We start from the raw sequence: 23,548 nt of genomic DNA on the forward strand, positions 1-23,548 counted from the left end.
TCTTTGCTTTTTCATAAGAACAGATGAAGAGCCCTGCTACATCAGACTAAAGGCACATCTAGATCAGCATCTTGTTCTCACAGCACCCAACCAGATGCCTATGGGAAGCCAAACAAGACCCTGGAATTGTAGCAAATAGCTCAATGAAGAGGTTGACCCAATGTACAGCAGCTGTGAAAAAAAGGCAAATTCCAAGCTAGGGATCATTAGGAAAGGTATTGAAAATAAAACCGCTGATATAATGCTGTTATACAAATCTATGGTGTGACTACAACTGGAATACTGTGTAAAGTTCTGGTTGCCTTACTTGAAAAAGAATATTGTAGTGTTGGGAAAGGTTCAGAAAAGGGCAGCCAGAATGATCAAGAGGATGGAGCAACTCCCTTATGAGGAAAGGTTGCAGCATTTGGGCCTTTCTAGTTTAGTTTAGTTCCATAAATGAAGCCACAGACCTGAACGTACAAGATCTGAACAGGGTGGTTCATGACAGATGCTCTTGGAGGTCACTGATTCATAGGGTCACCATAAGTCGTAATTGACTTGAAGGCACATAACAACAACAGGTTTAGAGAAAGGACAAGTCAGAGGCAACATGATAGAAGTGTATATAATTATGCATGGCATGGGAAAAGTGGATAGAGAAAAGTTTTTCTCCCTCTGCATGGAAAAAGGGGAAAGAGAAAAGTTCTCTGTCATGACACTAGAACTTGTGGATACTCAGTGAAACTGAATGTTGGAAGATTCAAGACAGACAAAAGTAACTACTTCACACAGCACAGTTAAACTATGTAATTCGCTCCCACAAGAGGTAGTGACGGCCACCCACTTGGATGGCTTTAAAAGAGAGTTAGACAAATTCATGGAGGACAGGGCTATCAATGACTACTTGCCATAATGGCTGTGCGCTGCCACCACAGTCAGATGCAGTATGCTTCTGCAAACCAGTTGCTGGAAGCTGCAGGAGGGGACTATGCTCTTGCACTGGTCCTGCTTGCAGACTTCCCATGGGCATCTGGTTGGCCACTGTGAGACCAGGATGTTGGTCTAGATGGTCCACTGGGCTGATTCAGCAGGCTCTTATGTTTTTATGATTAGTGCAACAGCACTCTCTCCATCTGTGATTCCCAGTACCACCTCAGATACTGGAAGCAGAACACAGATATCATGATTCATAGCCACTGACAGTCTTGTCCTCATGTATTTGTCAAATCCCCTTTTAAAGCTATCCAAGTTGGTGGCCGTCACCACATCTTCCTTCTCACTGCCACTCTGAACTTTTAATGAACTGCTCCGAACTCCCAATGCTTCTCGGTTCCAGCATGACTGCTGCTGCTGTCAATTAAAGATGTCCTGGTGTTGGGGATGTATCATGAACACAACAGGAAAGAGTATTAGTAGTGGCATCTCCATTCTGGAACTCCCTTTTTCTGGAGTTCTGCTGATGTCTGAAGCTTCACAATTTTTTAAGTGTGCAAGGCTTTAAAATACACATACAGTTAATCATATGGATATTTTTAGCTATTGCTCAATGGCTACATTGTGCCTTACTGTTGAAAGCTCACCTTGTGGAGACCATTCCTCCTTTAAACCTCAACTCAGGATTCCAGCATTCCACAAAGCTTCTCTAAAGTTTTGTTTTCTCCTTTCAGTTAACATTCCAATCCCATCCTCACCTTTCTTTCATCAGGACCACTTATTTCACCTTTGCCTTGTCCTTCATAAGTGGTGCTTGTTTCACATGTGATATTTGGTCCTTAGCTCTTGCAATGCCACTGCCATGGGAAGAGGAGTGCCTTGCAATGGTGCTGTGGGGTTTAGAAACCCAGGAACAGAACAGAACAAATATGCATCATACCCTCAAGCTTCACCTAACTGCTGTTAACAAAAAACGTGCACTTTAGCTGCATTTAGGCAATGTCAGCTTGTCCCTCAGTTTCAGCCCAACAGGGAGGTAATTCTCTCCCAACTTCACAGGGTTGTTGGAAGGATTTACTGAGATACATACACAAAGTGTTTTGAACTCTCAAAAAAGGTTCTATAAATAGTATTTTTATTCTTGGTATGCAAAGATGAAAAATCAAAAGGTTGTGTTGTAAGGGGCAAGGGAGTCTACTCGTGGAACACTAAAATGCAAGCTTTACTGCTGCCCACTCAATTCTAAAACAAGTATTCTCTCTGCTGCAGAATTTATTTTTCTTACATTGATATCCTACCTTTCATCGAGGACTTCCGGGAAGGGTGACTTAGCCTGTGCCTGCTTTTGAGACGGGCTCCTGCCTCAAAAGAAGCTTATTCAGATATATCAGTCAGATTTTTTCTTTTTTTGACTGATTAAACTTCTCCCGGGTAGGGAGAAACGAAGAGATTAACCTCAAAGCCTATTTTTGTTGGGACGACCAGATCTCATTAATTTATGGGACGAGGTCCAGCCGACGAAGGTGGGACGGATTTTTAACAACAAGCTCTATCTGGAAAAGCGAACGTTCATCTTATCTTCTAAGAGAGAACGCACTAACAGGCAAGCACCCTTCTTTCTATATTTTTCTTTTACTTGACTTAAATTGTTGCTGTTTAAAAGAGATTTGCCAGATTGATCGGTTTTTGACATCTCACTGGGGAGCCATAACTTCTCTCTGCTACTCACTAATTAATAGCTTATCTCTGTTTTTGTTGCAAAAAGCTGTCCTGGATTTGCATTCTAAAGATATACACAGAAGAGGGATTTCTATTCCAGATTTTTATTTTGAAGAATATTATATTGTCTGAGACTACTCTCTTTTTGGTTTATTTTATTTTGACGAATCTGTTTTCTGACGATCGCCATTAATTGTTTCGATCCTGGGAACTGCATTTTGTTTACTTTAGCATGGAGAGATAAGGCTGTCTGCTCTGTTTATACTGTGATGTCACCAAGTTTGGAGTATTAACCCAATTGTTGCTGAAATAAGAAGTGGTTTTCCTATATTTTTCTTTTAAAATGGCAATTAAGAAAGTGGCTGAGAAGCTGGAAATAACTATGTTTCAGAAAATAATGGATGAGATTGAGATAACGAAACAAAACCTGCGACAGGGTTGTAAGGAGCTGAAAATTGAATTGAGTAAAATGAAGCAGGAGATTAAAGATATAGGGGTCCCTGTGAGAGAGGTGACCCTGGAAGGGGTCCCTGTGAGAGAGGAGACCCCGGAGATTGGAACAAACGTGGAACAGGAAAAAGATTTGGAGTCTATGGACTTTAGAAACAAAATTTATTGTTTGGAGACACAGGAGATTAAAGACATAGGGGTCCTTGTGAGAGAGGAGACCCTGGAGACTGGAACAGGGGTCCCTGTGAGAGAGGAGACCCTGGAGACTGGAACAGGGGTCCCTGTGAGAGAGGAGATCCCGGAGATTGGAACAAACGTGGAACAGGAACAAGATTTGGAGTCTATGGACTTTAGAAATAAAATCTATTGTTTGGAACTCAATGTTATCTCTGAAGAAATTAATGAAGATTCTAGAGATAAAGTTATCAATGGCATGGATAATCTTCTGGACTGGAATGATGTGATGGAGCCCAATATAGAGAAAATCTATGGAATTAACTGCAGCCATGTGACAATGGAAAAACTTTCAAGAGATGACCCAGTGTATTTTGAAAAAAAGAACAGAGATATGATTTTACAGCAGTATTTCAGCAACCTATTCAGAATGGATGGCAAGAAAATATTTGGGATAGAGGTAATTCCCATCAGACTCTTACTATATGACTATGGCTTTGACAGCAAGATTATTATGGAATACTGATAATGGAAGATTGGATACTGAAATTACTGGACTTAACAAGACTACTGAAGATGGAAGATGGAAAATGGAACTAATAGGGATAATAGAACAATGGCTACTGAAATTATTGAACCTAACAGATTCTGATGTGATGGATTAATTGAAATGTTTATTTTGACTATGGTTATGACAACAAGATTATCATAATTAGTAATGAGATGGATTAATCGATATGCTTATCTGGAAAAAAAAATTGATAGATATATTTCTTAAAGAATTGAAACCTCTCTTTGACTTTTTGTGGAAAGAATAAAGTAATGTTTATGAGATTTGATGATTAAGTAAGATAACTACTGGAGGAAAGTGATTTTATAATATGACTTAAGAGACAGGATTGTTATATATTATAGACTTATAACTGATTTGATCTTTGACAAATGGGAAGTCAATATTTTACTCTTTATTTTTTATTTTTGTTTTTTTTTTCTTTTTTTCTTTTTGTTTAACTATTTTTGATTTTGTTTTTTGTCTTTGAATGTTTTATGATTTTGTCTTGTATGTTTTATGAAAATCTGAATAAAAATTATTGAAAAAAAAAAAGATATCCTACCTTTCATCATGGAACATAATGTAGTGTACATGTGGTGGTTCCTAGGCAGTCACTCATGCACGCATGGAGCAGACCCAGATTTGCTTACACAAGAACATAATAAGAGTTTGTAGGATCAGGCTAGTGACCCATCTAGTCCAGCAAACTGTTTACACAGTGGCCAACCAGATGCCCATGGGAAGCCTGCAAGCAGAACCTGGGCACATGAGCACTCTCCCCTCCTATGGTTTCCAGCAACTGTATTCAGAGCATACTGTGGAGGCAGAGCATAGCCATCGTGGCTAGTAGCCACTGATAGCCTTTTTTCTCCATAAATTTGTCTAATCCTCTTTTAAAGCCCTCCAAAGTTGGTGGCCATCACTGCCTCCTCTGGGAGTGAGTTTCATAGATTAACTACATGCTGTGTGAAGAAGTAATTTCTTTTATCTGTCCTGAATTTTCCAGCATTTAGGTTCATTGGATGTCCACGAGTTCTAGTGTTATGAGAGAAGGAGAGAAACTATCCACTCTCCAGGCCATGCATGATTTTATAAATTTCTGTTTTGTTACCTCTTACTCTGTTTTTCTCTAAACTAAAATGCCTCAAATGCTTCAAACCCCATAGTTGCCCTTTATTGAACTTTTTCCACTCTACAATATCCTTTTTGAGGTGAGATGACCAGAACCGTACATGGTATTCCAAATGAGATTGCACTATAGATTTGTACAACAGCATTATATTAGCAGTTTTATTTTCAATACGTTTCCTAATGATCCTTAGCCTAGAATTTGCCTTTTTCTCTGTTGCTGCATACTTAGCTTCAGCAATGTAGTGGTTCCATGTGCCTTCAAACAATACCAGCCCTGGAGCGACAGGGCTGGTCAAAGGAGTTGCCAGGTACTTAAAAGATTTGGGGCAGGGACCCATAGACACATATTTGCATATGCTAATTTATATGTACAGAATCAAATTTAGAATTTCAGTGTTACAGAATACAAGTCAACTAATCTCCCGTCCAAATCACCCCAGATAAATTCTTCAGTCAATTTTAACCCGTTCCTGGATCATCCAAAATCAGTTCCCCTTCAAATTATTTACCCCCCAAGAGATCCTGCTCTAAAGCAATTCAATTTCCCTTCGATTATCCTCAAATCATATCTTGATAACAGCAACTGAAATTAATTCCCCCGCATTAATATCCTACCCAGTAACCTAGCTCATGCCCCAATTCAATTTCCCCTGAATTTATTACCCATTCAGGAACACTATGTGCACTCAGAAAAAGATTTGTGGGCTGTGTCCCAGGAGCCTACCCTAGCAAAGCCCCTGAGGCTAGTACAGCAATCCTTGGGATGAGAATGAAGCGTTGTCAGTGACATAACCTGCTCTTCTGCACTTTCCTTGCCTCCTAGAGTCCTTTGTTGTGACACAGCTGCATGGTGCAAGGGCTTCCCTGGAAATAAGCAGAATTGCCCCTGTCTCAGTGCAAGGGTGACAGCTGAGCCTCAGCCCTCAGGTAAGGAGGTAAGGCTTCTCTCACTCTGGTACTGGATCTTACGCTCTGCTGTGAAATGGCATTTATGATCTGGCCACAAGGGTTTTAACATTTCTTTTATAAACTCTGAAGAAGAGTCTCTGTAAGTGGTAGCAATGTCCTTAGCGGCTTTCAGATGTAGATGTATGACATTCAGAAGATGTTTACTCCTGTTCTGTCTTACAATAAGGACACCAGACTTCTGCTGTTGCTGTTGTTGCCCCGATTATTGTTTGTCTTCTGCATTTAGTGATTTAGCACTACCATATCCAGTACTTTTTTGGATGACTTAGCTTTTTGTTTTCCTGACAGAAGCAGTTGTAAACAGAGGGGAAAATATACAACCCGGCTCAGCAAAACAGATGCTCAAAATGTTCAAAAATGAGTTGCAAATTCCTTACGCAGCCCGACTTAGTTATCATATTTTTATCCTGCTTTTCAGGCAAATACTGTGTCCCAAAGCAGCTCTAACAGCAATGTAAAACAAAAGATGAGAGAGAGAGAGAGAGAGAGAGAGAGAGAGAGAGAGAGAGAGAGAGAGAAGCCCTGCCCTCAGGCATACAAACTTAAAAAAAGGACAAGACATACAAGGGAGGGAAAGTGGAGGGGAAAGGAGGAAGAGAGAGAGAGAGATCAATTTGACAATGCCAGAACAATGTGGTGAATTGTAAAACAACCATTTATATCCCGTTGGGGTCAGGCTGATCCTCCCTTGCTGGTGGTCTCAAGCAGAGGCACTGCAACTGACCCAGCAGCCCTTGTGCCTCTGACTAGTGGCAGTCTGAAGGCAACTGATAGTTGAAACCAAATGTTGTTTGGGGTGGGGGGGAGAAGCAAGGTGCCTGCAGCTGCTCCTCCTTTAGCTGATGGGTGGGGCCACATTGGTCTTCCTCTGGTATAATGCTTTTGTTTGCTGCTCTGGGCTCCTACTGGGAGAAAGGGCGGGATATAAATAAAATAAAATAAAATAAATAAATATAATGTTCTTCCTGGTACAACTTCTTCATGGCATTTGGTCCACTGGCCAAAGGCAGAGGCCAGAGAGTATGCTTCCCTTCTCCTGTGCAGTCCCAGAGAAACGTGCTAAGTAACAATGCAATTCTTTACACCTCTACCCACTCAGTTTAATGGAACTTCCTCCCAGGTAAACATGTACAGGACAGCAGCCTAACATGTTTTGGACCAGATTGTAACTTGTTCGTTGCAGTTTCCATGTTAAGTTGTTGATAACATGTGATCTCTGTCCATGCAGAGTGCTAGTTACTTGATTCGGCAACCCCACCCTAAACTGTAAGTCATCCATGAAACCCAGGCGAGTTTTGAAAGCAATATCAAATGTGGTGTGGGAGGCTGCTTTGGTGGGAGAGGGGGAACAAATTCCTACTACGTACATTCAAGTCCTTGACTTGCTGAATTCCACAGCCATTGGCTGACATCCAAAAAGCTACTCAAGCTTATATAGTGTGGTTTCACCAATGAATTTGAACAGCTGGTTCCATGCCATATTGCAAACTGCTTTTGAAAGTCCACAACAATGATTCATTATAGAATGGTTCTACTGCACTCCATCTAAATGTCCAGTCTTTCCAATGAAGGACTCTAAAATCCAATGATCTCAATTAAATTTAAGAGGAATGGAGAAGGAAATAAACAAATCTACATAGGCAAAATGATTCACATAACCATTTTTTACATGATCAAGTCACTTCAAGCTGATGTTTTTAAGTGGCTTGCATACATCAAACGAATCCTGGAAATGGTTCAGAATGTGTCTACATTGGGATCCCAAGCTGTGGTCCACAGATCACTGGTGGTGCATGAGCTTCATTCATGTGGTCCACAGCATGCCTGTAAAAATACAATTTAAGATCATACAGCATCTAGCACTGTGCATTAGAGTTGCTACAAGTGGCAAAAAAACATTCAGTGGTCCACCAAGATCCTCAGCAATTTTCAAGTGGTCCATGGGGGAAAAAAGTTTGGGAACCGCTGGTCTCAATCTTTGTCTTATCCCACCTTACTGTTTGCTGTTAGTGGGTTACCACAGGATTGAAGTACAATGTGGACAGATGTTGAACTATCTGCAGTTCATGCAGATGGTATCTGACTTCAATATGTTAAAAAGTAGTGTTTGAATTATCCCTCAATTGAGAGTCCAGTACCACTCAATTAAAAAAAAAAGATTAAGTTCACATTATGACTGGGTTTGTGAATACCATGCTGCATTTATAGTTTAACCGTTCAATTTGAAGTTTCCTTTATGCCCTTTCTATTTTTATGCATGCAGCCAAAAAGATGGACATCTGACAGGCCATAATAGACTGCTCCTTTCCCAGGTATCGCCTGCTTGTTTCCTTTATCTGTGAATAGGAAATGGCTTAAAGGCACCTGTGTTATGAAGGTCCCAGGGGCAGCTGCCTGGTTAGTGAATGCCTGATTATGTGTTAACATGCTTTGTCAGATATTGGCAGAATCTCTTCTCTTCTCTTGCCTTTTCAGCAAGGGTGCCATTGATGGACTGACTACCCATTTATAGAAATGTTGTCCATCAAACTGTGAGGAAGGACAATGCTGTTTTTCTGTGACCAGTGACTGTGGGAAACTTTTCTTTGGCTATTCAGGCAATTTTTGTAGCTTGCTCTGAAGAGGAGAGACTGATGAGTGCAAAAAGTACAATTAAGCAAAGCCAGACTTCAATTGAAGGCTGTAGTGTAGTCTGCTGTTCTCATTTTTTTCATTTGCAGGGGAGGAGGAAAAAAAATCTATGGGTTTTCACTTTGCTGTGTGGCATTCAGCGGGGGGCTATTACAATCCTAATTTTTTTTCCTCTGGACCACCTAATTCTAAGTAAAAATTAAATGTAATGAGAGCCACTTGGAGTTCTGAATATTTTAAAGCATAATTCCCACAGAAGGGATTCGACCTAAACTGCAGTGAGCATCAGTTGGCTAATTATAGCTGCATTTATATTACAGCAGGTGTCAGATGCAGTCATCTCAAAGTCCACATAATACTCAGAAGGGAAAAAATAACAAAAGCTTTTCTTTGAATGTGGGTACTAATTTCTGCTAGGTGTCATACGAGTGCTGATACTTCTCCTTCGCAATAACAAGGACTCCGCAGCACTCAGAAGTGCATTTTTCTTTCGGATGAATTGACACTGTAAAGCACTTGCTAGTCAGACTTGGCAGATGTCAGTAGTTAATACCAGCATTGCAGAGGTTACAATATAATGCAGAGAGTCTTATGTAAATAATTTTAGATGATGGGCTGGTTTAGAGAAGGAGCCCGAGAGCAATGTTCCAGCTCACTTGACATCTAAAGAGAGACGATTGTGGAAGATCTGTGTTTCCTTCAGATCTATCTCTCTTTGTAGAAAACCATTCTTAGATATTCCACAGCTCAGGGGAAAATCCTGAGGACTACTAGGAGGCTTGGCAAACACCTGTTACCAAATTCACAGCCACTCTTTGAAGTTGTATAGGAGTTGTAGCTTGACAGAAGTAAGGGCAACAGCTGGTATGCCTCAACAGTGCAGCTGTCTTGTGGCAACTTCTCCAAACAACATATTGGCAAACAGGTTGGCTAAGGTGAATCGTTCTCATATTTTCATGTTTTTTTATTATCTATGGGTTTGGGACACGCATCGCTACTCAGAAACAAGTGAAATGAACGGTATCAAAAGTAATGTAAGTAGGAGGGGTGAGGGTGGGGAGAATCTCTTGCAGGAACTGTTGGTGTTGTAGTCCCACCACTTGTTCATTAACCACACCCATGTAGCATCACCTTGCCCATCTTTGGCAGTGTCCCTTCCTCAAAGAAATTGTGGCATACTTTCCCTTAAACACTGAGCAAATGCATCCTATCTGCACAGATCTGGGCAATAAGAAGTAGGGCTTACAAGGCACTTCTTTTTCTAGAGATGATGGGTGGCATCTACCACTGAGGAAGTGGAAGGTAAATATGTGCATCAGATCTTTCCCTTTCCGTTCTCCTCCATACCACAGCAGTGTACACTTGAAAAAGCCTTTTCAGAGGGTGGAAGGTAATCTACCAAACTTCATGGGCCATGATGTCCAGGGCTGCCGAGGAGGGGGGCACGGTAGAGGGGGAATTGCTTGAAATTGGGTGGTAGATTTTTGTATATTTATTACATTTATTTCCCACCACCTTTCATCTAGGAAGCTCAAGACAGGTTATTTCCCTCCCCTCCCCTCATTTTATCTTCATAATGTAGGTTGAGTTAAGAGATGGTAACTGACACAAAGTCACCCAGGGACTGAATGAAAAATTGAACCTGGGTCTCCTTAGTCCTTGTGTAGCACTCTTTACCATACCACACTGGCCCACATTTCACCTGACAGCAAAGGAACACAGTTGCCCTCTTTTCTTTTTTTAATCCACTTAATAGTTTATGATACTGCTCTGTCGCTGTTGAACCTTATCCTGGTACTCTGTATTCGACCATGCACTTCCACCACTAACTAATCTACTCAGAAAGCCACTTAAATTGCTGACAAATACCACCCTTTATATTTTACACTAACACAAGAACACTTTGCAGTCCTTCTGGAAACTGCTTTGGTCCAAACCATGGCAAATTTCCAAGGATGAAGAATGTCTTAAATAAGTGTAGGTAAGATACTAAGAATGCGTCCTCTAAAGTAAAGAAAAATACGTTGGGAAAACCAATAAAGGGAGAGACAGAGGTGTGTGTGAGTGTGTGTGTGCACGTGTATATATATAAACACAGCATGATTTATATATAATATCAATATATATTATATTATATATTTAAAGATTTATATTGTTGCGCACCTCCCAATCTCTGAGCGGTGAGCTTGCTGGGGTCCCTGTGCTCATCCAGGGTTTGGTTTCCTTTGGGAAGAAGGTCAGCCGAGACTGTGGTGTCATTATGAAATATGGTTTATTTATTTACACACATTCCAACCTGAGCTCAAGGATGGAGGGATTCAAGGCATCAGCAGTCCAATATCCAGCTTTTCCATCTGGGTTGCAGGAGGCACCCCAAAGGCCATGGTGCAGAGAGCCAGTCTCTCTGCAGTCTGCAAGCATTCTGTAGACAAAGCTCAAAACTACAAGTCTCTGCTGGGCTTCAGGAAGGGGGGGGATGCTCTCCCAAAGAGTTTCAATGACAAAAGGGTGTTCCTGGCCCATTCACCATTGCTGGGCAGCTGATAGGCCCATTATCTTACCTGGCCAATCTATCTGGTAAACAAAGGAGAGACTCATCTGACCAGCAGAGCCAGCCCCCAGGCATAGGATTCCAAATCAGAGGCTGGAAAGGGGACCCACAGGAATCATCCTTTCCAACCCCCATGCTCATAATAATATATATATAACAGAGCAGCCTCACATAAATTTTGAACAGGATAAAAGCTTGCCAAATCCTGCAGTCCAGCTCCTGAAATGATTATGACCAGTCGCTCAGAGCCATAATCTAGAACAGGAGTGGGGAACATCAGGCCCGGAAACCAAGTGTGGATCTCCAGGCCACTCTGTATAGCCCTCTGTAGGCCACACTGTTCCTGAGGCTCCAACCCTTCTGTCCTGGCTGTGCCCTGAACTAATGTTGCTCCACACCTTTTCCACCGCTTCTGCTTTTTCGGAATGTGTCCTTCACCTGTGCCTGTGATGCTGTCTGTTTTTTCCTGGATGCAGTGTTTGTATACTAAGTACTTATTTTTTTCTACATAGTCCACACACAATTTATTGCTTACTTCCCCCCTTTTTTGCCCCTGAAACACACTTCTTGCGAAACTGGTTACATTCTGAAAATAAAAGCTCATTGCAGATTGATTCTGCATTACCTGAAGTGTGTCCAAATGAAAACAGATATAGGCAGTCTCAGCGTGTGTGTGTGTGTATGGTGTGTCTGTGTGTGTCTGTGTGTGTATCCACACCTGCCCAATGATGTTGTGGGTAGGCATATATAAAGATTGTAATCACCATGTCTTTCTTCACTCACCTGGGTGCAGGGAGGAAAAAGTGTGGTTAACCTAATCAAGAGGAGGGTTTTCAAACATGTATCAAATAACTACATCCATCCCTACAGATGGCAGGATCTAAAATCAATCTAGATTGAAAGCAGCATGTTGAGGATGGCCATGAATGATTCCAGACTGAGAAAAACTACATTTTTGTGCTACAAAACTGATTAGTGTGTATGCAGCCCTACTGTACAAAAGTAAGAATTGCATCCATTGCCCTATCCATATTAGCCTCTGGTCTTGTCCACTGTGGCTTTGGCCCAGTTTAAACTTGTCGTGGCCGCTGGAAGCTTGCCCATGAAGGAATGTGGCTGTAAGTCTGAAAAAGGTTCCTGACCTCTGACCTGTTCTAATCTAGAGGAGCTCCCTGCTAAGAAAAGGGAACTGAGAAAATTCATCCTTTTCATTCATCCTTTGCAGAATACATATGGGGTGCTTCCACACTGGTAACTAATAGTGCTGCCCTGTCATTGCTGTTCCACTGTATGCTACATACAGAATTGCAGTTGACTTTCCATGCTTGGGGGGGGGGAAGCTTTTTGTGTATTTATATTATTTATTTATTTATTTTATTATACTTGTATACTGCCCCATAGCCGAAGCTCTCTGGGCGGTTTACAGTAACTAAAAACATTAAAACAAATACAATTTAAAACAGATCTTATAAAAACAATTTAAAACACAATTTAAAAATTTAAACAGTATAAAACACTTGCTAAAATGCCTGGGAGAAGAGGAAAGTCTTGACCTGGCGCCGAAAAGATAACAGATAGATAAACTGCTATTTTTTTATCTCTATGTATGGATGTGAAAGTTGGACAGTGAAAAAAGCAGAGAAGAGAAAAATCAACTCATTTGAAATGTGGTGTTGGAGGAGAGCTTTGCGGATACCATGGAGTGCGAAAAAGACCAATAATTGGGTGTTAGAACAAATTAAACCAGAACTATCACTAGAAGCTAAAACTATGAAACTGAGGTTATCATACTTTGGATGCATAATGAGAAGCCATGATTCACTAGAAAAGACAATTGCAGCCAAGGGGCGAAATAAAACACAGAGACGTCAGCTTGGGTTGAACAAGGGCCACTTTATTAAATTACATTAAACATAAACCCAATTTAAAGTGACCTGCAGAAGGAGAACCTAGGTGCGGGAACTGTCTCTAAGCAAGTATCTTGCCATACAGCACAACCCCCTTCCATGGTAATATCTGCCAATTGAAGGGCACGACGAGATAAGTCTCGCTTGGAGCCAGCTACCACTTCTCCAATTCGAAAGGCACCAAAAAACAGTGTGAGGGCCACTGCCTGAAACAGTAAGGCTTCATAGCTGGAGGAGCAAAGTTCGTCCCACTGGCCACTCAAGGCTATTAAAATGTCGACTGAAATAGGTCAACGGAAATCAGGGGTGGCAGGATGCTCCCTAGCCCACCCTGCCAACATGCGGCAGACCCTAAAGTCCCCTGCATAATCCTGAAAACCACCTGCCTTTGCTAAGAAGGAAAGCCCCGCCAGCTTACCTTGCAGTGCCCGGACTGACAGGCCACGTCTCCTGCCGTCCGCCAGGAATTCCAGCAAATGACTCACTGGAATAGGCCATTCTGGTGCGTAGCCCTTGCCAGCCCAGAATTCCTGAAGCGCCCTACCTGCTCTCTGGTAGCTGGCGAGCGTGCTGGGGGCAATGGATAGGCTTATGGCCCTCTCCGACTCTGTTCTCCCATCTCCCAAATCGTAGGGGGCACGGCTTCCGGCTGAGCCCTGGCCATCGGCGCCAGCTGACGGAAATGGTCCATCTTGTTCCGTGACAGAGCATCAGCAACGCTATTGTCAATGCCAGGAACATGCCGTGCCCAAAAAAGAACATTGAAACGCAGGCACTGGAGAACAAAAGCCCGGACAAGGCTCATACCCCTGGCGTTCCTAGATGTAAGGGAGTTGATAACATGGATAGTGGCCATGTTATCACACCAAAAATGGACCGTAGAGTTCCTCAGCCTCTCGGCCCATTAATAAACAGCCACCACTATAGGGAAGAATTCTAGAAAGGTTAGATCCTTGTCTAAACCGTCTTGCACCCATGTCTGTGGCCATTGACCCTTACACCAGGAAGACCCAAAGACTACCCCAAAGCCATAACCTCCAGACGCGTCGGACTGAACCTGTAACTCAGCCTCCAAGAGTCGGTCCTGCCTCCAAAAGGATATTCCGTTGAAATCCCGTAAGAAGGAGGACCACACCGCCAGGTCAGCGCGCAAAGCTGCTGTAACCCGAAACCTATGGCGGGGTCGTGAGAGCCCAACCATGGCTTCATAAACACGCCTTAAAAATGCCCTGCCAGGTGCCACTACCCTGCAGGCGAAATTTCGGTGTCCTGCCAACTCTTGGAGGGTGGAAAGGGAAACCTTCGTTGCACCAGTAACTTCTGTAATCTTCCTATGGAGGATTATAAGCTTCTCTTGGGGCAGCCTGCAGCATTGCCTGCTAGTGTCAATTTCAATACCCAAGAAAGTCAGAACGGGGGCTGGACCTTCGGTTTTTTCCAGGGCCAGCGGAACCCCAAGTTCCGTTGCTAAGTCCTGGAAACGTGTCATTAAATATAGGCATTCATCAGTGCCAGCCCCCCCGGCAAATAAAAAATCATCCAGATAATGTACCACCGAATTCAGACCCGTCCTTTGCTTAATAGCCCATTCCAAAAAAATGCTAAAGCACTCAAAAACTGTGCAAGAGATCGAGCATCCCATGGGTAATGCTCAATCCATATAAAATTTATCGGCAAAGGCGAAACCCAGCAGCTCAAAGTCTGCAGGGTGGACGGGCAGAAGGCGGAAAGCTGATTTAATGTCACACTTGCCCATAAGTGCACCTCGGCCACAAGCATGCACCATGCGCACTGCAGCGTCAAAGGAGGTGTAATGGACTGTACAAAGACTGTCAGGAATGAAATCATTAACAGACAGTCCATGCGGGTAGGACAAGTGATGAATCAGCCTAAACTCACCCGCTGCTTTCTTGGGCACAATACCTAGTGGGGATATCCTAAGGGTAGGGAGTGGGGATGACTGGAATGGGCCAAGCACCCGCCCTGCCTGTACTTCTTTGTCAATTTTCATTTGTACAATTGCCTCCATGCCTATAACTGATTTTAGATTTTGTGACATGAAGGCGGCCCTTGGCCCACCATAAGGAATTCGGAAGCCTAACAAAAATCCCTGGGAAAGAAAACGCGCATCACCAACCGCTGGGTAACCAGCAAGCCGGGTCTGCAGAACTTGTAATTTAATTGGGGAGGGGCCCTTTTCCCTGAGCAGCCCCAGGTGGGGGTTGTTTTCTACCTCCCTGTTGATCCCTGTTACCTCCTCTATAAAACCTGCCCCTGGGGCAGGCAGTACAAGGGTGTGCTGCCCCACAAATGGAACATTCGTGGCAGAAACGACACGGGTTTCGTGAGCAGACTCCCCGGGAACTAAAATCCCAGCACAGCAGCCGTTGTTGAACCCCTTGCCCCGCATTAGCGCAGGGAAGGGTAGCTGTCAACTGCCTGCTCATTAGGTGCCCACTATCACACCTGTCACCCGTCATGGCACGGGCCGCAGTCATAAACTGCAGCCACAGCTCTGGTTCCTTTTTGTCCCATGGCAGAGACCCATCGCATGCCCCGTGCATATGAAATGCCTCATCATAGGACAGCCAGGCCAGTCCTGAGAACTCCACATAAGCCCTGTAGATTATATCTAAGTACTTTAGGAGAGACAGACCCTTTTGGGGCTGTCTCTCCATCAGCACTCCAGCGTATATTAAATACGCTGGCAACCAGTTGGCCCATGTGCGGTCCACCCTCCTACGTCTGGGCCTCTCCACGTTGCCTCCAACATCCTTGTCTTTATCCCTCTTAGGTTGTTCCCTATATAAAAGGGAAAAGACGTCGACATACTCCCCTCGCCAAATTTTTTCTTTCGTTGAAGGGAGCAGGTGGAAGCCTAAGGTGATGGACGTGTCTGTGATGTTCCTGTATTAATGTATATATGGTAAGTGCTGTTTGTATAGAAGATATGTGGTAAGTGGAATGAAAGAGGAGGGGGGAGTAAATGAGCAGTAGAATGCTGGATGATTGGCTGAGTGTTTGGATGGCTGAGAGTATAAATGGAAGGATGACAGTTGAATCTGGGTGGACGTTAGTGGGTTGTTTGAGAGGTGTTTGGTGGGGTTTTTGAGAGGAGATTGTGTGGAGAGTTGGTGGATGTGGGGAGAGTGTGGAGTTCGGATTAATACTAAGACAAGTATCACAGGAATAGATGAAACCATATGCTTATGTGCCTTTATAAAGTAATCTTGTTATTTCTAATATTTAATAAACACTATTTTGGTTTACCGGAGGCCTGATCCTTGGCTGGGGAATATACAGACCAGAGGGGAGGGCAAGGTACTTACCAAGGCTGAAGGGAAACTGTAACAATTGGTGGCAGCGGTGAAGGGAAGAATATAACACCACAAGTATCCAGAGCAACCCAGAATTATATGCATTCTATATAGATCAAAGGGATTGGGACAGCTTAAGCACGCAGTCACAGAAGTAACCTGATTGAGAGAGACTCAGGCAGAGTCTCTGGGAATACTGGTTATAGGACATGACTGGTGGTGCTGCCTAACAGGGGGATCTGGTGAGGTCTGTGCTAGAGCGGAGAGAGAAACCATAAAAAAGGACAGTCCGGACTGGTGGAGTCCCTGGTGGTGCCTAGTGACAGGCAGTAGCCATGAGCAGGTAGGAACCTGACAGGGAGAGCCAGGGAAGGGCGTCACAGCTGCAATAGCCCCCAAAGGGTCAGATAAATCGCCCTGGCTTACCATTGCGGTGGATAGCCGCTGCTCCTCAACCTGGGTGCCTGATAGAGCCGGCCCGCCAGGTGACACAGCAGGTGTCGGCACTTGTCCACTGCCTGCATGTTGCCAAATTTGGCTACATGCAGCTTGGAGTGGTGGTTGAGCAGTACTACCTACTTCCAATCTAGGAGGAGGAGTAGACACCGTCCCTGGACTGGTAACCCATGGGCCTTGAAAAGTCCACCCCCAGCCTGGCGACCCAGCGGCCAGAGCAGGCCTGGCAGACTCACCTGTTCCCATCAGCGGTGCAGCCAAACCAGCAACAGAGCCGTCCACCACAGCTGTTGATGTCACTCCAGTCTGGGGTGTCGCCACCTCTCCTCCAGTCCCTAACGCCGCTGTCGGCACAGGGGGAGCCACTGGCCCATCACTCAGCGTCTGGGTAGCGTCAGGGCGGGTCTCGAGAGCATCAAGCCTCGCTAAAATTAAAGCAAGGATATTACTGTCAGCCCCCTGCTGCTGCCCCATATTTGAGCCACCTGGAGCCCTTGCTTTCGTGCGCTTTGGCCTGGTAACCCCCCCCCCCAGTGGAAGTCCCTGGAGTGGCTGTCTGCTCTGAAACAGGCTGTAACCCAGGAGCCGGGGTTGGTGTCAGCCTCCCCCGCTGCTCCAAAGCCTCAAGGCGCGCCAGGATGGCAGCCCATGGCGGCGCCTCCTCCTCATCCGAAGAGCCAGGCGCCGGGGGAGGGCATTTTTGTGGCTGCCTAACAGCCTTGCCCTTAACTTTTGACCCCCCTTTTCCTTTTTTGGATGGCATAACTACTTAATACCACCCCTGTCAACAAGAATAGTAATGACAATTTTAATGTTATTTTTAAAGGCCACTGACCATATGATGCAAAACACTTAGTGAAGGCCTTTACTTATCAATAATCACCACAGCCGAAGTAGGCTTATTATTACAAGCCACTGACTATCTGGTGTAATTAGCCTATTGCTATCCTTAGCTAACCACTAAAAACACACAAACAGTAACAGCATCAAACAATATCAATAGTAACTAGAATACACTGATTAATATATAAAACTTGTAACACCTATAATGTATTCATAAACAATATAATCTATCCAATTGTATAAATTCAATATAAGTGTACTGTGTTCTTGCTAACTGGCTGCCAGGCAGCCTTGAGGTGGTGCTGCTGGAGTGCACCCTGTGTCTCCCTCCCCTGCTAGTTGGGGAGGGTGGATGGGTGCCCGCTGAGTTTGGCCGAGCAGGCCCCTTTAACGAGGCCCACGGCGGCCGCGGCTGCTCTTCCAAGCCCGCGACCACCCTTGCCAGCAGCCCACCCTCAAAAGAGGGAATGAAAGAGGCCTAAATCGGCCCGAAATTGGCTCCGTGCCCTGAGAGTCGAGCGCCTAAAATGGCGCCGACCAAGCAGCCGTGCCCAAAATGGCCACCGCAACTACACAGCAGCCCTAATGCTCTCTGCGCTGTCCCTCGACGCAGCAACAAAATGGCCGCCGCCACCGCACTCCTCTCTGCTCTGCTGGAACGCTCCTTGTCTCCGTCGTGCGAGCAAAGAGGAGGTAGGAAGGGGCAGCTGGGGTTAAATAGCCCCCTTAAACCCCGCCCCTTCACGCTGCATGTCGCGCGTGCGTAATAGATGCAACGCGCGACTCTACCCGAGCGGCAGATGGAGGCAGCAGCTTCACCTCCGGCTGCAATTAGGCCTCACCCATCAGCTACGCGGTGAGTGAGGCCTCATTAATGCTGGGAAAAACAGAAGGGAGTAGAAAAAGAGGAAGACCAAACAAGAGATGGATTGATTCCATAAAGGAAGCCACAGACCTGAACTTCCACATCTGAACAGGGTGGTTTATAACAGATGCTGTTGGAGGTCACTGATTCATAGGGTCACCATAAGTTGTAATCAACTTGAAGGCATATGAATTAGTGACCACCAATAGCATCTGTCATTAACCACCCTGTTCAGATCTTGTAAGTTCAGGTCTTTAGCTTCCTTTATGGAATCAATCCATCTCTTGTTTGGTCTTCCTCTTTTTCTATTTCCTTCTGTTTTCCCCAGCATTATTGTCTTTTCTAGCGAATCATGTCTTCTCAATATGTCTCCAAAGTATGATAACCTCAGTTTCATCGTTTTAGCTTCTAGTGATAGAAGCTGCCCTCATAGTTGCCCTCCCCAGTCCTAGCCGCCTTCTGATTTCTTGACTATTGTCTCCATTTTGGTTAATAACGGTGCCAATTATCAATAACTGTATTGATAATCCTTGACAAGTTCGATGTCCTCATTGTCAACCTTAAAGTTACATAAATCTGTTGTCATTGCTTTGGTCTTTTTGATGTTCAGCTGTAGTCCTGCATTTGTGCTTTCCTCTTTAACTTTCATCAGCATTTGTTTCAAATCGTTACTGGTTTCTGCAAGTAATATGGTATGGTCTGCATATCTTAAATTATTGATATTTCTCCCTCCAATTTTCACACCTCCTTCATCTTGGTCCAATCCCACTTTCTGTATGATATGTTATGTGTATAGGTTAAACAAATAGGGTGATAAAATACACCCCTGTCTCAGACCCTTTCCCATGGTGAACCAATCGGTTTCTCCATATTCTGTCCTTACAGTAGCTTCTTGTCCAGTGCATAGGTTGCACATCAGGACAATAAGATACTGTGGCACCCCCATTTCTTTTAAAGCATTCCATGGTTTTTCATGATCTACACAGTCAAAGGCTTTGCTGTAATCTATAAAGCACAGGGTGATTTTCTTCTGAAATTCCTTGGTCCGTTCCATTATCCAACGTATGTTTGCTATATAATCTCTGGTGCCTCTTCCCTTTCTAAATCAAACCTGGACATCTGGCATTTCTCGCTCCATATATGGTAAGAGCCTTTGTTGTAGAATCTTGAGCATTACTTTACTTGCATGGGATATTAAGGCAATAGTTCAATAATTACTGCATTCCCTGGGATCCCCTTTCTTTGGAATTGGGATGTATATTGAACGCTTCCAGTCTGTGGGCCATTGTTTAGTTTTCTACATTTCTTGACAGATTTTTGTCAAAATCTGGACAGATTCAGTCTCAGTAGCTTGTAGCAACTCTATTGGTATGCCATCTGTTCCTGGTGATTTGTTGCTTCCAAGTATTTTAAGAGCAGCTTGCATCTCACATTCTAAAATTTCTGGTTCTTCATCATATGGTTCCTCCACAAATGAATCTGTCATCCTTGCATCTTTTTTATAGAGTTCTTCAGTGTATTGCTTCCATCTTCCTTTTATTTCATCTCGGTCAGTCAGTGTGTTCCCCTGTTGATTATTCAACTTCCCTACTCTTGGTTTAATTTTTTCTTTCATTTCTCTAATCTTTTGGAATAGGGCTCTTGTTGTTCCCTTTTTGTTGTCCTCTTCTATTTCTATACAATCACTATTGTAATAGTTCTCTTTGTCCCTACGTACTAGTTCTCTTTGTCCCTACGTACAAGTCACTGTATTGTTGCATTTAGGGTTCTGACTGTGTTTCTATCTCCTTTTGCTTTTGCTTTCCTTCTCTCTAACCATTTTAAGAGTTTCCTCAGTCATCCATTGAGGTCTTTCTCTCTTTTTAACTAGAGGTATTGTCTTTTTGCATTCTTCCCTGATAAAGTAAAAGGGTTGTTTATTTTCCTCAAGTGAGGCAGAGTATTGTGTTCAAAGGGTCCCAGACTTGACATTTCATCCTCCAGAGAGATCCAGTGTTTATGTTTTCATCATAAAATATAATTGTCTTAGTTGTAAGGCATCATAATATACATCCAAATTTAGTAATCCCCATCCCACTGCATCTGGTCTTCTGTAGTATAGTTTAAGTGCTAAGCATAGTGTTTGTGTTTTTTTTATTTGGAAGATTCTTAATAAATTAAGAAGATTCTTAATAAATGTGCAACGGCACAGAGTATAAAACTATTTTGGGGTACAACAAGCAAGAACACAAGTGGCAAGACAATAGCAAGAGAGACAGGGCATATTCCCCACCCCCACCTTGATCCAATACAATCAATTAAATACTATTGAGCAGAACACCCTCAGTCTCTCATGAAGTAACAGTATTGCAGGTCATCTAGATCATAGGTGGAGTATCATTTTCTTTCGACACTGGTGGATCTTGTAAATCTGGAAACATGCGGTGGAGACATAGCCGGACCCAATTTGGAGTGATTTCTTTTTTGTGGTGCAAATGTCTGTCGCCAGTCTTCCCAAGGTGTGGTAATGTCTCACAGATCTTCCTCATCAAGTTCCTCTTTACCCCATGGAATAGGTATATTTAGGAGGGTGAGGATATGTGCCATATCTTTATTTGTGAGAGCCTTGTGCACCATGCCATCCACTTCAGTTATTAGGGTGGATGGGAAACCCCATTTGTATCTGATGTTTGCCTCTCTTAATAGATCCATTGCTGGTTTAAATGCTTTACATCGCTGAAGTGTTTCAGTGCTCAGATCTTGGAGAAATAAAATGGGTTTCCCTTCATATTCTATTGTGCCCTTAGCTCTGAAAGCTTCAGTTAGAGCATTTGTGACCATGACATTATGGAAGGCAATTATAATGTCCTAGGGTGGTGCCGGTTATCAGCTTAAAAAAATGAGTTGAGTCACAATTTCCACTCCCATAGGCACTAGATAGCATAGCTGGCCTGTACCTACTAAGAGCGACGGGTATTTCCTTCTGGCAAGGGTATTATCTTTGTTTAAAGGATCAGGGAAGTATGGAGTAACAGTTCTACTCTGCTATTAGTGTAATCATGCACATGCACCCCTCAAGCGATCAGATCTTAGGTTATGGAATTCTTCTCCATCCAGTATTCTTTTTACTAAATTATGTGGAAAGCTCTGTGGTATCAGAACTTAAAGATTTAGTTTCTTATATGTTAAGCACAGCAAGATTATTATTTGCTAAGACATGAAGGTCAGCAAATACACCATCCATTAAAGAATTGATGGAGAAACTTTGGGAATTTGCTGCTATGACCAAAATAACCCACTATCTCAGATTCAGGCTGCAATCCAATACACACTTAATATCATACCGCAATACACACTTAATATCATACCATACAACAGAGTAGATATGTATTGGACTACACTAACAACAAAAACAAAGGTATGGTAACTTTCAGATAGGAGTCAATATTCTTGTTGAATACAGAAAAAATCAACAGTTATGGTCAAATGTAATGCATCAGTCTGTATTGCACTAAGAATAATCCAAATAGTGTTAGATTAAATTAGAAATTTTGTGTCTTTGGCAGAACAATGTTTTTTTCTTCATAATAACAACATGTTGTGCGTTATTTAAACTGGAATATTATAATATGATACGCAGCTCTATTTCTCCTTTTCATCTTCTTCAGGTGAGGCTGTTGCTGTACTGAACCGCTGCCTGGCCGCGATAATGGACTGGATGAGAGCAAACAAACTGAAGCTCAATCCTGACAAGACTGAGATGCTGCTAGTTGGGGGGCCCTCTGCTCAGATGGTTGATGTCAGACCTGTCCTAGATGGGGTTACACTCCCCCTAAAGGAACAGGTCCGTAGTTTGGGGATCTTATTAGATCCGCTTCTGTCACTTGAGGCCCAGGTAGCCTCGGTGGCACGAAATGCATTCTACCAGCTTCAGCTGGTAGCCCAACTACGACCCTATCTGGACAGGGAGAACCTAGCCTCAGTTATTCACGCTCTGGTAACCTCTAGATTGGATTACTGTAATGCTCTCTACCTAGGGTTACCTTTGAAAACGATTCAGAAACTTCAGCTAGTGCAGAATGCTGCGGCCAGAGTTCTTACTGGGACGAAGAAATTCGACCACATAACACCTATTCTGGCCCAACTGCACTGGCTTCCAATATGTTTCCGGGCCAGATTCAAAGTGTTGGTCCTTACCTATAAAGCCCTTAACGGCACTGGACCGCAATATCTGATGGAACGCCTCTCCCGCTATGATCCTACCCGTTCACTCCGCTCGACGTCTAAGGCCCTTCTCCGGGTCCCAACCCATACAGAGGCCCGGAGAACAGTAACAAGATCTAGGGCCTTTTCGGTGGTGGCCCCCGAATTATGGAATGCCCTCCCAGATGAGATACGCCTGGCGCCTTCTCTGTCATCTTTTCGGCACCAGGTAAAAACCCACCTCTTCACCCAGGCATTTTAAAGTATTTAAGCTTTTAATCTTATTTTTTTAGTTTTCTTTCACTTTGTTTATATAATGTTTATATTGTCTGCGCAATACACACTTGCTGTATTTTAAATATTGTGGTTTTATCATGTTGTACACCGCCCTGGGAGCTGCTAGCTATAGGGCGGTTTAGAAATGCAACTAACTAACTAAATAAATAAATAATAATGAATTATAAATGTTGATATGGTGTATTTTTAAAAAAATAATTCTGTGCTTCTGAAAAAAACAACAAGTGGGCAGAGAGGAGATTTAAGAACATAAGAAGAGCCCTGCTGGGGCCCACCTAGTCCAGCATCCAGCAAACAGGACCGGAAGGCAATGATCCTCTTCCACTCATGTTCCCCAGCAATTGGTTCCTGAGTTGCTTTATACATTTTTTTAAAAAGCAAAAATTAAGATCAATTAAAAATAAAAGCTAAAATTGTTCTGACTGGTAAGGAAATAGTGAAAGAGGGCCAAGGTACAGATGTTTGGCAATAGATTGATGTGCTTGATATGTCACTATACACATCAAAACCACATTTTAAAAAAACCCACAGAACAGTAGAACTAAAGTAACCTGAACCTGAAGGTTTCATTATCCCACTCCACCCCCC

General features: G+C 43.3%; 1 long non-coding RNA gene across 1 annotated transcript in view; it reads left to right on the top strand.

The window, feature by feature from the left end:
* Positions 1-23,041, top strand: part of LOC133377489 (uncharacterized) — a 24,128-nt gene extending 1,087 nt beyond the window's left edge. Inside the window, exons 2-4 of the long non-coding RNA XR_009760720.1 lie at positions 5,766-5,869; positions 15,795-15,926; positions 22,129-23,041. This is a non-coding gene — a long non-coding RNA (uncharacterized LOC133377489). The remainder of the gene's footprint in view (positions 1-5,765; positions 5,870-15,794; positions 15,927-22,128) is intronic.
* The last annotated feature ends 507 nt before the right edge of the window (positions 23,042-23,548 follow it).

This window comes from Rhineura floridana, chromosome 2, assembly GCF_030035675.1.
Source record: "Rhineura floridana isolate rRhiFlo1 chromosome 2, rRhiFlo1.hap2, whole genome shotgun sequence".
Taxonomy (NCBI): Eukaryota; Metazoa; Chordata; class Lepidosauria; order Squamata; family Rhineuridae; genus Rhineura; species Rhineura floridana.